The sequence below is a fragment of the Marmota monax genome, unplaced genomic scaffold, assembly GCF_021218885.2.
Source record: "Marmota monax isolate L192 unplaced genomic scaffold, Marmota_monax_Labrador192_F-V1.1 WCK01_AAM20220418_F8-fsc00304, whole genome shotgun sequence".
NCBI classification, from domain to species: domain Eukaryota; kingdom Metazoa; phylum Chordata; class Mammalia; order Rodentia; family Sciuridae; genus Marmota; species Marmota monax.
Genome location: NW_026694168.1, coordinates 1,182,141 through 1,191,164, shown reverse-complemented (window position 1 = coordinate 1,191,164; position 9,024 = coordinate 1,182,141). Strand labels below are relative to the sequence as shown.

Sequence of the window (9,024 nt, the reverse complement as noted above, 5' to 3'; positions counted from 1 at the left end):
ATTTATAGGTATGATGTGCTGGCACCAAGGGTTTTAATTAAGTCCATTTGGGGAGCCATTTAAAGCAGATATTATTCATCTTGGGAACTTGTGACTGCTAGCATGAACTAAACACTTTAGAACTACAAAGTAAACAAAATCAATGAATTACCAAAGCACGTGATATTAAGTCCATGCACCAAAGATGCCATAACCTTTGCTATATAAAACTTACCGGTGGTTTCTAGCTTAACAAGCGAGATTTTAGCATGCAGCAGTTAAATTTGAATTGTAAACCAAAGCCTTGGGATTAATTCAGTGTCTAAGTGAAAAGTATACTAAATCTCAGAGAAGTTGTATTTTCTAGAGAAGAAAGAATGAGGGAGGCATGTTCCTTTGTATTGATAAAAGCCACTGTACAGCTATTGTTTAAACTGATAATGGGAGCAAGTCCAGGGACTTGATATTCTGGACAAACTTCTTGCTCTGACCCAAGATAGGTGTCTTCTATCTTTAAGGAGAACACTCTGCTTTCCACAGGTCAGCTCACAAGACACCTGATTGAATCTACTGTGCTAATGCTGGCCTCTGGGATGGCTATTATACTAGATTGCAAAAATGTAAACAACTTTTTCCTTTCCCTGTATTAGGTTCTTACATGTTTTTGTAGTTCCACCTTCTCACAGATGGAGGTTTTTTCCCCCCACCTTTGTTTCTGGGGTGACCTTCTGAGCTGCAGCCAAGGGGACTGTGACAATCATGACGCCAACAGAGACTTGGAAAGCACTTGGTCACTAAGTCCCCTCCTATGGCTATTCTTGGGAACCTGCGACTGCTAGCATGTTAAACAGCTAGGCTAGCCTGTTGGGTGACAAAAGACTTGTGCCGCAGTCCGGCTGCAGCAAAATAACCGGGGGGGGGGGGGGGCCGTGTGACGAACAACTTGTGTAGATTGATACAGCAGGAGTGGAAGCCGTTTATTGTAGGACAACAGAGGTATTTATACATTCCACACAGCTTATCTTAATTAGCATAAACTAGATACATCAGTCAACCAATAAGAAATCTCCACACTTAATGGCTATCTGGCGTTACTTCACAAACCACTCCCTGTGGCATTTTGCCAGGCGCCATCCAGACTTGTTTACAGACTCTAACAGACTTGTGGCCTAGTTACCACCAATACTCTACCTTATAGTTAGTTGACACATAATGAGTGAGGCAATTCATTGCTGACTGACTATAGAAACACCAGTGAGTCCCACTGAGTTCAAAAGAACTTCCCTGTTAAGACTTGTCTAAACTCAAATAGCCAGTGCACAGAATTGCGAACCAAATAAATCTCTCTTTTCCAAGCCACTTAGTTTTGAGGTTGTTTGATGCATTTGCCTATTACCTATACAACTGTTCTCCTGCCTCAGGTCTTTCTCATACCACTTTGTGGAGTAGTTTCCCAAAGCATCTGTCTGCTCACTTAGTCTCCTTGGTCTCCTGATTTAACCATAAAGTATTTACAGAGTTATTTATTGTGTGTTAGGTACTACTTTAGGTGTAAGGATACTAAAAATTAATAAGATATGTGTGTCACCTTGTATTATGAATACTGTGCTTTTTTCTGTTTACCTGATTATATGAAAATATTCTGTAGATTTTTTTTAATAAATATATTTTAAAGAGAACTTAAAAGATATATGGGACAGGTATTTTTGCAAAATATAGAAATAAATTGATTAGCACCAAAGAAATAAAACAAGAGGAGTGGAGCTAAATGACTTGTAGGTAGCTTTCTCGTCACATATGCACTAAGAATCCCAATTCTATATTCCTTCATTTGAATACTGGATTACCTGGCAGAACACTGAGGGGAGCTGGAGCTAATTTTCTTTTCTCACTGTCTTTCACATTTATAACTTTTATTTTTTACTAATTTTTCACTAAAGGGTATTTTTTTTTCCTGGTGTTTTTCCTTCCTTCCTCCCCCCGTGGTGCACTGGGGATTAAACCCAGGGCCTCTCTCCTGCCAGGCAAGTGCTCTGTCATGCTACATCTCCAGCTCTGTTAAATGCTTTTCTGAATGCAATTCCAAATGATTTTAATCTCCAATCTCCATTTTAATTCAAGAAGTAGCATGTTTTAGTGGTTGGTATTACAGCCAGTGAGGAAGGAGGCTAGGGAAAAAGAAAATCAAGACTGAAACCAAAACCAAATCAGAACCCCCAATTGATTTGGACTCAGTAGATTGGGTTTTTTTTTTTTTTAATTTTTTATTGTTGGCTGTTCAAAACATTACATAGTTCTTGATATATCATATTTCACACTTTGATTCAAGTGGGTTATGAGCTCCCATTTTTACCCCATATACATATTGCAGAATCACATCAGTTACACATCCATTGATTTACATATTGCCATACTAGTGTCTGTTGTGTTCTGCTGCCTTTCCTATCCTCTAAGTAGATTGGGTTTTAATACCAACTCTATTTCTTAATGACATGGAATTAAGTCTCAATTTTAAAAAAATATTGGTTATTTTTCATGACAGTAGAATTTATATTTTGATATATTTATACAAGTATAGAATATATCTTATTCTAATTAGGATCCCATAAATTTTTTAATGTGTAAAATGAGGTTATACCATTTTCTTTAAGGGTTGCTATGAGGATTTGAGATAAGGATTTGAGGTAACTTATAAAGCTTCTATTAGGAAGCTTGAAGTGCCCCCACAGATCTCCACAACAGTTTCTGGAAATGTAAAAGGGCACAGACATTTTAGGAAACACTTTTTTTTTTAAAGTTGAGAATACTTTATATGCTATCCAGACATTCCAATTATGGATCTATATTTAAGAGCAATGAGAACATAGGTTCACCTGAAGACTTCTTTACAAATGTATATAGCATTTATTTGTAATGTTCCAAACCCAGAAATAAACCAGTGTTTCTCTGGAGGTAAATAGCCAAACAAATTGTGGTATATCTGCAATATGCAATAGCATTCAGAAATGAAAAGGAACAAACCATCGCTACATACAACACAATGGATGAATCTCAGTATAATTATGCTGATAGAAAGAAACTTATGGAAAAGGCACATAATATATGATTCAAAAGCCAACTAATCTGTAGTGATAGAAACTAGATTAGTGGATGCTAGACTTCGGTGGAAGAAGATATAGATTACAAGAATGTGAGGAAACTTGGGAGAATGGAAATGTTTGGTGATGGTTTCATGGATATGTTTGTATTCAATACTAATCAAATTGAACACTTAAATATATGCTGTTGATTGCATGTCAATTATACTTCCATAAAGTAGATTTTTTTAAAGGCAGAAAAAAGTAAGCTTGAAGTATGCCACAGAGATATTTTAGTAAATTCTTAGAAAATGGAGGGCTACAATAGAGTTACAGTCCAGTTAAATTCAGCTTTTAAAGAAATCACTTTTTACTGCTTAGACTGGAGAAAGCAGGCAGTTTAAATAAATAGATGTTAAGAAATATCAACTCAAGATTTCTGTTAAACTAGAGCAGTGTTTGCCATTTTGTTTCTTTTGGAAGGAATGCAAAAAATTTGTTTCAAAGTTTAGGAGCGACTGGAAATAGCACTTTGATCTAAAAATTATTGGGAATTATTTGAAGATTTACAGGAAGCACACAAGTATTAAAGAATTTTAGCGTCATATGATTTGGTAAGAAATTATATTTTTACTAATTCATTTGTTCTCTTTACTAACTTTTTCAAATTTTGTAAAAACATTGTGGATTTAATTAGAATAAGGATAAAATGTCCCACATTTTAACATTAGAAATAAAGTTTTAACAAATCATAAAATTATGTTTTTCTATAATCACAAAGAACCTAATGGATTAGAAACTAGAAGGATATTAATGTATACTTTTTATTTCTTGTGGGAAGGGAAGGCTGGTAATCTATAGTGATTTAGTAAATGGCTTTTCCTCCCATTACAGAGTCTAGGTTTCCAATGCTTTCCTTCTCGGATGCCATACCACTATTTAACACAGCAAATCAATTTACTTTAAGATTTGCAGTGAAACCATACCAGGTGTTTTAAAATGTAAATTTTATTCCCAGGGGAAATAAGTTGCTATGTAAGTGAAATGAAATAAAAATCTTTAATTACATGACATGACTCTCTTGAAAGAAACCATTTGAGAGTGCCTTGGAAACAAATGATTGCCATGTACTAGACCAACTCAAATTTACAACAGTGCAATTCATTAAAATAATAAACTCTACTTTTGGCCCCTTGTTTTATTTTTATTTTTTAAAAATATTTATTTTTTAGTTGTAGTTGAGCACAATACCTTTATTTCACTTATTTAGTTTTATGTGGTGCTAAGGATCGAACCCAGTGCCTCACGCATGCCAGGTGAGCGTGCTACCACTTGAACCATATCCCCAGCCCCTGGCCCCTTGTTTTAAATGGCTTCAGTTAGTCTCAGTTTTTTTTAATAAATTGTTTTTTTTTTTTTCTGTAAGTCTGTTCTAAGTTTGATTATCAGGTTAAAAAAGAATGGTTCCCCAAACTCAGAGTGAACATAAATGTGTTTAATCATAACTGTAATATATATTTTACAATTTTAAACACAGAAGAACAGTTTGAAAGCAAACCCTCAATTGAAATAGTAAGTTCACAAAATCTAAATATTAAAGTCACAGACCAGACCTAGCTTGAACTCAGGTGAAGTAACAAAATCTTTTACAATTTATAGATCTAGCTTTTATTAAAATGAAGACTCCAATCTAACATAATTATTTGACATCATTTAATAGAGAATATTGTTGAATTATTAAGCATGTTATAATATAATTACTAAGAAAACATATATTTCTCATTTTCTTTGTAAATATGGTATTTATGTTACTTTTGTTTTATAGTTGGTTGAGAGAATATGTAATACCTAGTTTATCAGTGGTTTCAATGATTTGGAGCTATAAAATCACAAACCTTAGAGCTGAAAGGAATTTACTATCTTGACAATTATAGTTGAAAAAAGAGATATAAATATTGGCCCCAAAGCAAGATCTTTGAGTTACTCCGAGTTGTAATTGTAATGATCTTATACTACTCCCCGAGTCAGCAATTCTCTTTTTGATTTTTCCTTTCCTAAATCTATTCTTATTTATTTGTTTCGAAGAATATTCTAATCAGAAGTTAAGGTTTTGCTTATTGCCAAACATGACCAAAGTGATCCCGAAAAACCCTTCATTTGAGTTCATGTGCATACTGTTTAAACCAACACCCAATTTGACCAAACCAGTAAAGACATGACCTTCCAGGGTAGGGTGTTGCCAAAAAATAAATAAATAAATAAAAATTGGTAAATATCACGAAGTTCCTTTTTGAAGAAATCTGATTACATAGGGATGTAGTGTAAATCCTCCTCCTAACTCCATTAGAGGCTGCAATTTGTAAAAAATGCAAGCTTCTCAAAACCAGATATATTTTCTTTTTTTGTGGAGAATTGGGAGTCCTAGTTACATACAGTAAAGCTTTTTAATCCGATTCTCCCTCTAGAGGGAGACATAGTCCAGCATTTATACCGATTGCTTCTTTTACTGTCTCTTTTTCTGCAGGACAGCGGTTTGCTCTCAGCAGCTGCTGCCACTAACAGAACTGGCTGTTTGGAGAGAGAAAGAGGCTACGCTGCCTAGTCCTGCCATCCCATTTTACTGCTTTAACTCAAGCAGGAGTGTCAGGACCTATTCTCTCCCTGCATTCTCTGCACTATATAACGGGGACAGTCGCTCTTTATCCCGGACAGCCAGACTGGGTAGAATAGGGGTCTAGGGTGGAACAGGGGCTCTGCCCTTTATGGTGACTTTCTGAAGATTACCACTAGTGTATTTTGACACTACAGAGGCTGGGGTGGGACGCGGATAGGAGGCTTTGATTGTTTTTGACTTATTTTCTCGAGTGATCTGGATTTGCTTCCTCGACCCCCTCCCCTGTTTCTTCCTCCCCTCCCTCTTTTAGCGAGGTGATACAGGCGACACCTGCTCTCTCTCGTGTTCCATGTTGGAACTCGCACCTTCTCGGTGGTGACAGTGCCAGCACACTGGTGGTGACCGTGGGACAGCGGAGGGTTTCCCTTCCTTCCAGCACACGATGCCTAGAGGGGCAACGGGTGGGCTGCGTGGGGCTCTGCCCGCAACACTTCGAGGCGGGATTGAGAGGCTGCAGCTGGCCAGGAGTTGCTGCTAAGTGGACTCGAGTTGACGGCTCAAAGTCTCCAAGAGGGCACCAGCGGGACCTATCTACGAACTGCGGGAACAGGGGCACCGAAACCGAGGAACACGGGCGTCTTGCGGGGTGGGGGGCATTGGCTAAGCTCAGAGCCTCTCCTTTTCCTGCCCTGAGCCTCCCCAGCAACTCCTCTACCTTGGAGACCGCGACCTGCAAAAGCCGAGGAAGTACGTGGCGGAGGCTGCTTTTCTGAAGGTGAATCATTCCGTCCAATTGCCTTTCCCCAGAGAGCAAGAGGGAGGGCGGGAGAGAGAGGGAACGGAGGATGTGTGTGCGTGTGTGTGTGTGAAAGGAAGAGACGACGTGAGGCGAGAGGAGAAGTCTTTACTCGGGGTTAAAAGGCAACGCATCAGAGATGGAATAAGAGCGGTAATTGCTGCAAGCCCTCCTTGATTCTCGCAGTCGGGGAAGCTGAGCGCACAGCGCGCATCCGGCGAGGACAGCGGGCGACCGCGGGCGCTGCCAAGGGCTGCGGGACTTTGGCTTTTTCCTCAGTAAACAAATCTTTTGATTACTTTGACACTGTGGAATAAAGAGGAGGGACCGAAAGACCAGGCTCCTGTACTCCACCTTCCACTCGCTTTAAGGGGATTCTAGTTTGGATGTGAAGATTCCTGAACCCTCTTTGCCATCGGAGGAGGAAACACACTCATACGCGCGCGCGCGCGGACACACACACACACACACACGCTCAGGGCCACACTCACACGCCCTCCACGAGCACACACCAACAGACTTCGGTTCCCTATGCCCCTGGATGGTGACGGCGGATTGGCATCTCGGAAGCGATGCGAGAGCGATAAGGCTGGCGCCGGCCCGCGGAAACTGCAGGAACATCGCTAGGTGTTGCCGCCACCGGGAAGCCGGGCTGCAGGTAGGTGGGAGCCGCGCCTCCGGGTCGCCGCGGGCTCTGGGGACTCGAGCTGCAACTACAGGACCGCGGGCTCGGAAGCCCCCCGTGGGTACACGTCTCCCCTCCCCTGTCTCGGGGGCCAGGGGGTTTACGGGGTTCGCCCAGGGAGGCAAGAGATGGGGGCAGATGTTGATCCGGCAGCCGGCGTCTCCCCCGCAAGCTGTCAGGGTAGGGGCGGAGTAGAGGGACGTGGAGAGGGGATGAGAGCGTGCGGAAGGAGGCCCGGCGAGCAGTGCCCTCCCTCTCTTCTTTGCCCCATTTCTCGTTACATAGCGAGTCCATCGGTCGAGGACCGAAGTGGGGTTTAATGCGATCTCTCCCCAAGACCAATCCTGCTCGGTAATCATTTTGGACTCCTAGTAAGGAGTTGGGGGTCGCGTTCAAGGGAGGATCAATGATCAATGGAATGTGTCAGGTCGCCTTTCTGAAATCCCTACTTTCTGTCCACTTCTGATTAGTTAATTCTCAGGCCTGTCTGCAGAGCGTGGGCATTTCAGTGGGGCTATTGATTTCTCCATCTCTAACTATTTTCATAAAGAATCATGTTGATAAGTTCCTGAGCCTCGTCTATTTAAAGCTTTATTTAGATTTGGGATCACTTTATTACTGAATGAATTAAAGCTTTTGTAAAGGCTACTACGACAAGAGAGCTTCGATCAAGGATTCCTTTATGAACAGCGTTCAGAAAAAGAACAGCTTCGGGGAAACTAATGAGTTTTCTCCATCTTTCCGGATAGAGGTCTCCCAAATCTTGCTAATATTACACGGGTTTTCTGCTCAACTGCTTTGCTGTCCACCCCCCCCCCCAACCCCCTTTTATTCTAAAAGGCTAGGTGTCAACCTAGAGGTGTTTTCTTTAGGCTACTGATCTTCACTTACCTGTGGGGAACACGGTATTCCCAGAAACTGCTTTTGCAGGGGAAAGTTTGAGATCTGGCGCCCTGTATCTCCTAGGACTGCTGGTTGTGCTATCCAGTCTCCCCTTGAAAAAGACGAAGAACCCTTGAAGAACCCTTGGGTAGAGGCGAAGCTTCAGTATTGCACTTCCTGACCGAGTGTTAAACAATTGCCTGAGGCGTTTGGAATCTAATGGGTAGTTACTACAGTGACTAGCTTTCCTCAACTCTTGCTGGGTGCTTTTGGCTTGTGGCAATAAGACAGAAAAGAAAATATCCTCGTTTTTGTGAGTTTGAATCCCCTCTTGATTTTTACAAAATATTGCGTGGGCAAAAAAAGCCCACCCCAAATCCCAAATCCTCAGGCTCTTTTACTCTGAAAAGTACCCCTAAAGCAGTCAGTGTATGAGGGTCCTTCACTCAGGACAAGATGAATTTCAATGACTATTGACTAGATGGTAATTATCTGCTTCCTGTCTTCCCAACTAGATTGTTTTAGACATCAACATTCATACTGTCAAACTGCTCTCAAGCAATATTAAGTTAAGACAAACAAGTAATTAAGATTTCCATGTAAAGTGATAAACTGAAATAACTAATAACAAGATTAAAAATACTTTTTAAAGCTTTTAAAAATGAAGCCTTAGAGCTATTTGTATTTACTCCAACATTTCCATGTTTGCACATGTACTCTCAGACTGGTGAATCATTTAAAATTTCAAAATTGGCCTCTAACATCATATATTTTAAATAAAAGGGCTGGCACTTTTAATTGTCTCTTTCTCTACTTTATTCTGTTCTGGATCACATTGTGAGTCAATAGTTTAGATCCTGACCTTTTAAGAATTCTAATTTTTAAAGGCATCAATAATTGTTTAAAGGCCATCAGTAACCACATGGAAGCTTATTTTACTTTCATTTTCCTAATTTTCAATGAAACAGCTGGGTTGTATTATTTTTAGATA

The 9,024-nt window shown here is 40.3% G+C and overlaps 1 protein-coding gene across 2 annotated transcripts in view; it reads left to right on the top strand.

Annotated features, from left to right (window-relative positions):
• The first annotated feature begins 5,637 nt into the window (after window positions 1-5,637).
• Window positions 5,638-9,024, top strand: part of Tafa2 (TAFA chemokine like family member 2) — a 445,981-nt gene continuing 442,594 nt past the window's right edge. The window contains exon 1 of one of the 2 annotated variants that reach the window (XM_058585993.1): window positions 5,638-7,124. The gene's annotated coding sequence lies outside the window, so the exon portion shown is untranslated. The remainder of the gene's footprint in view (window positions 7,125-9,024) is intronic. The other variant, XM_046465880.2, reaches the window with a different exon arrangement.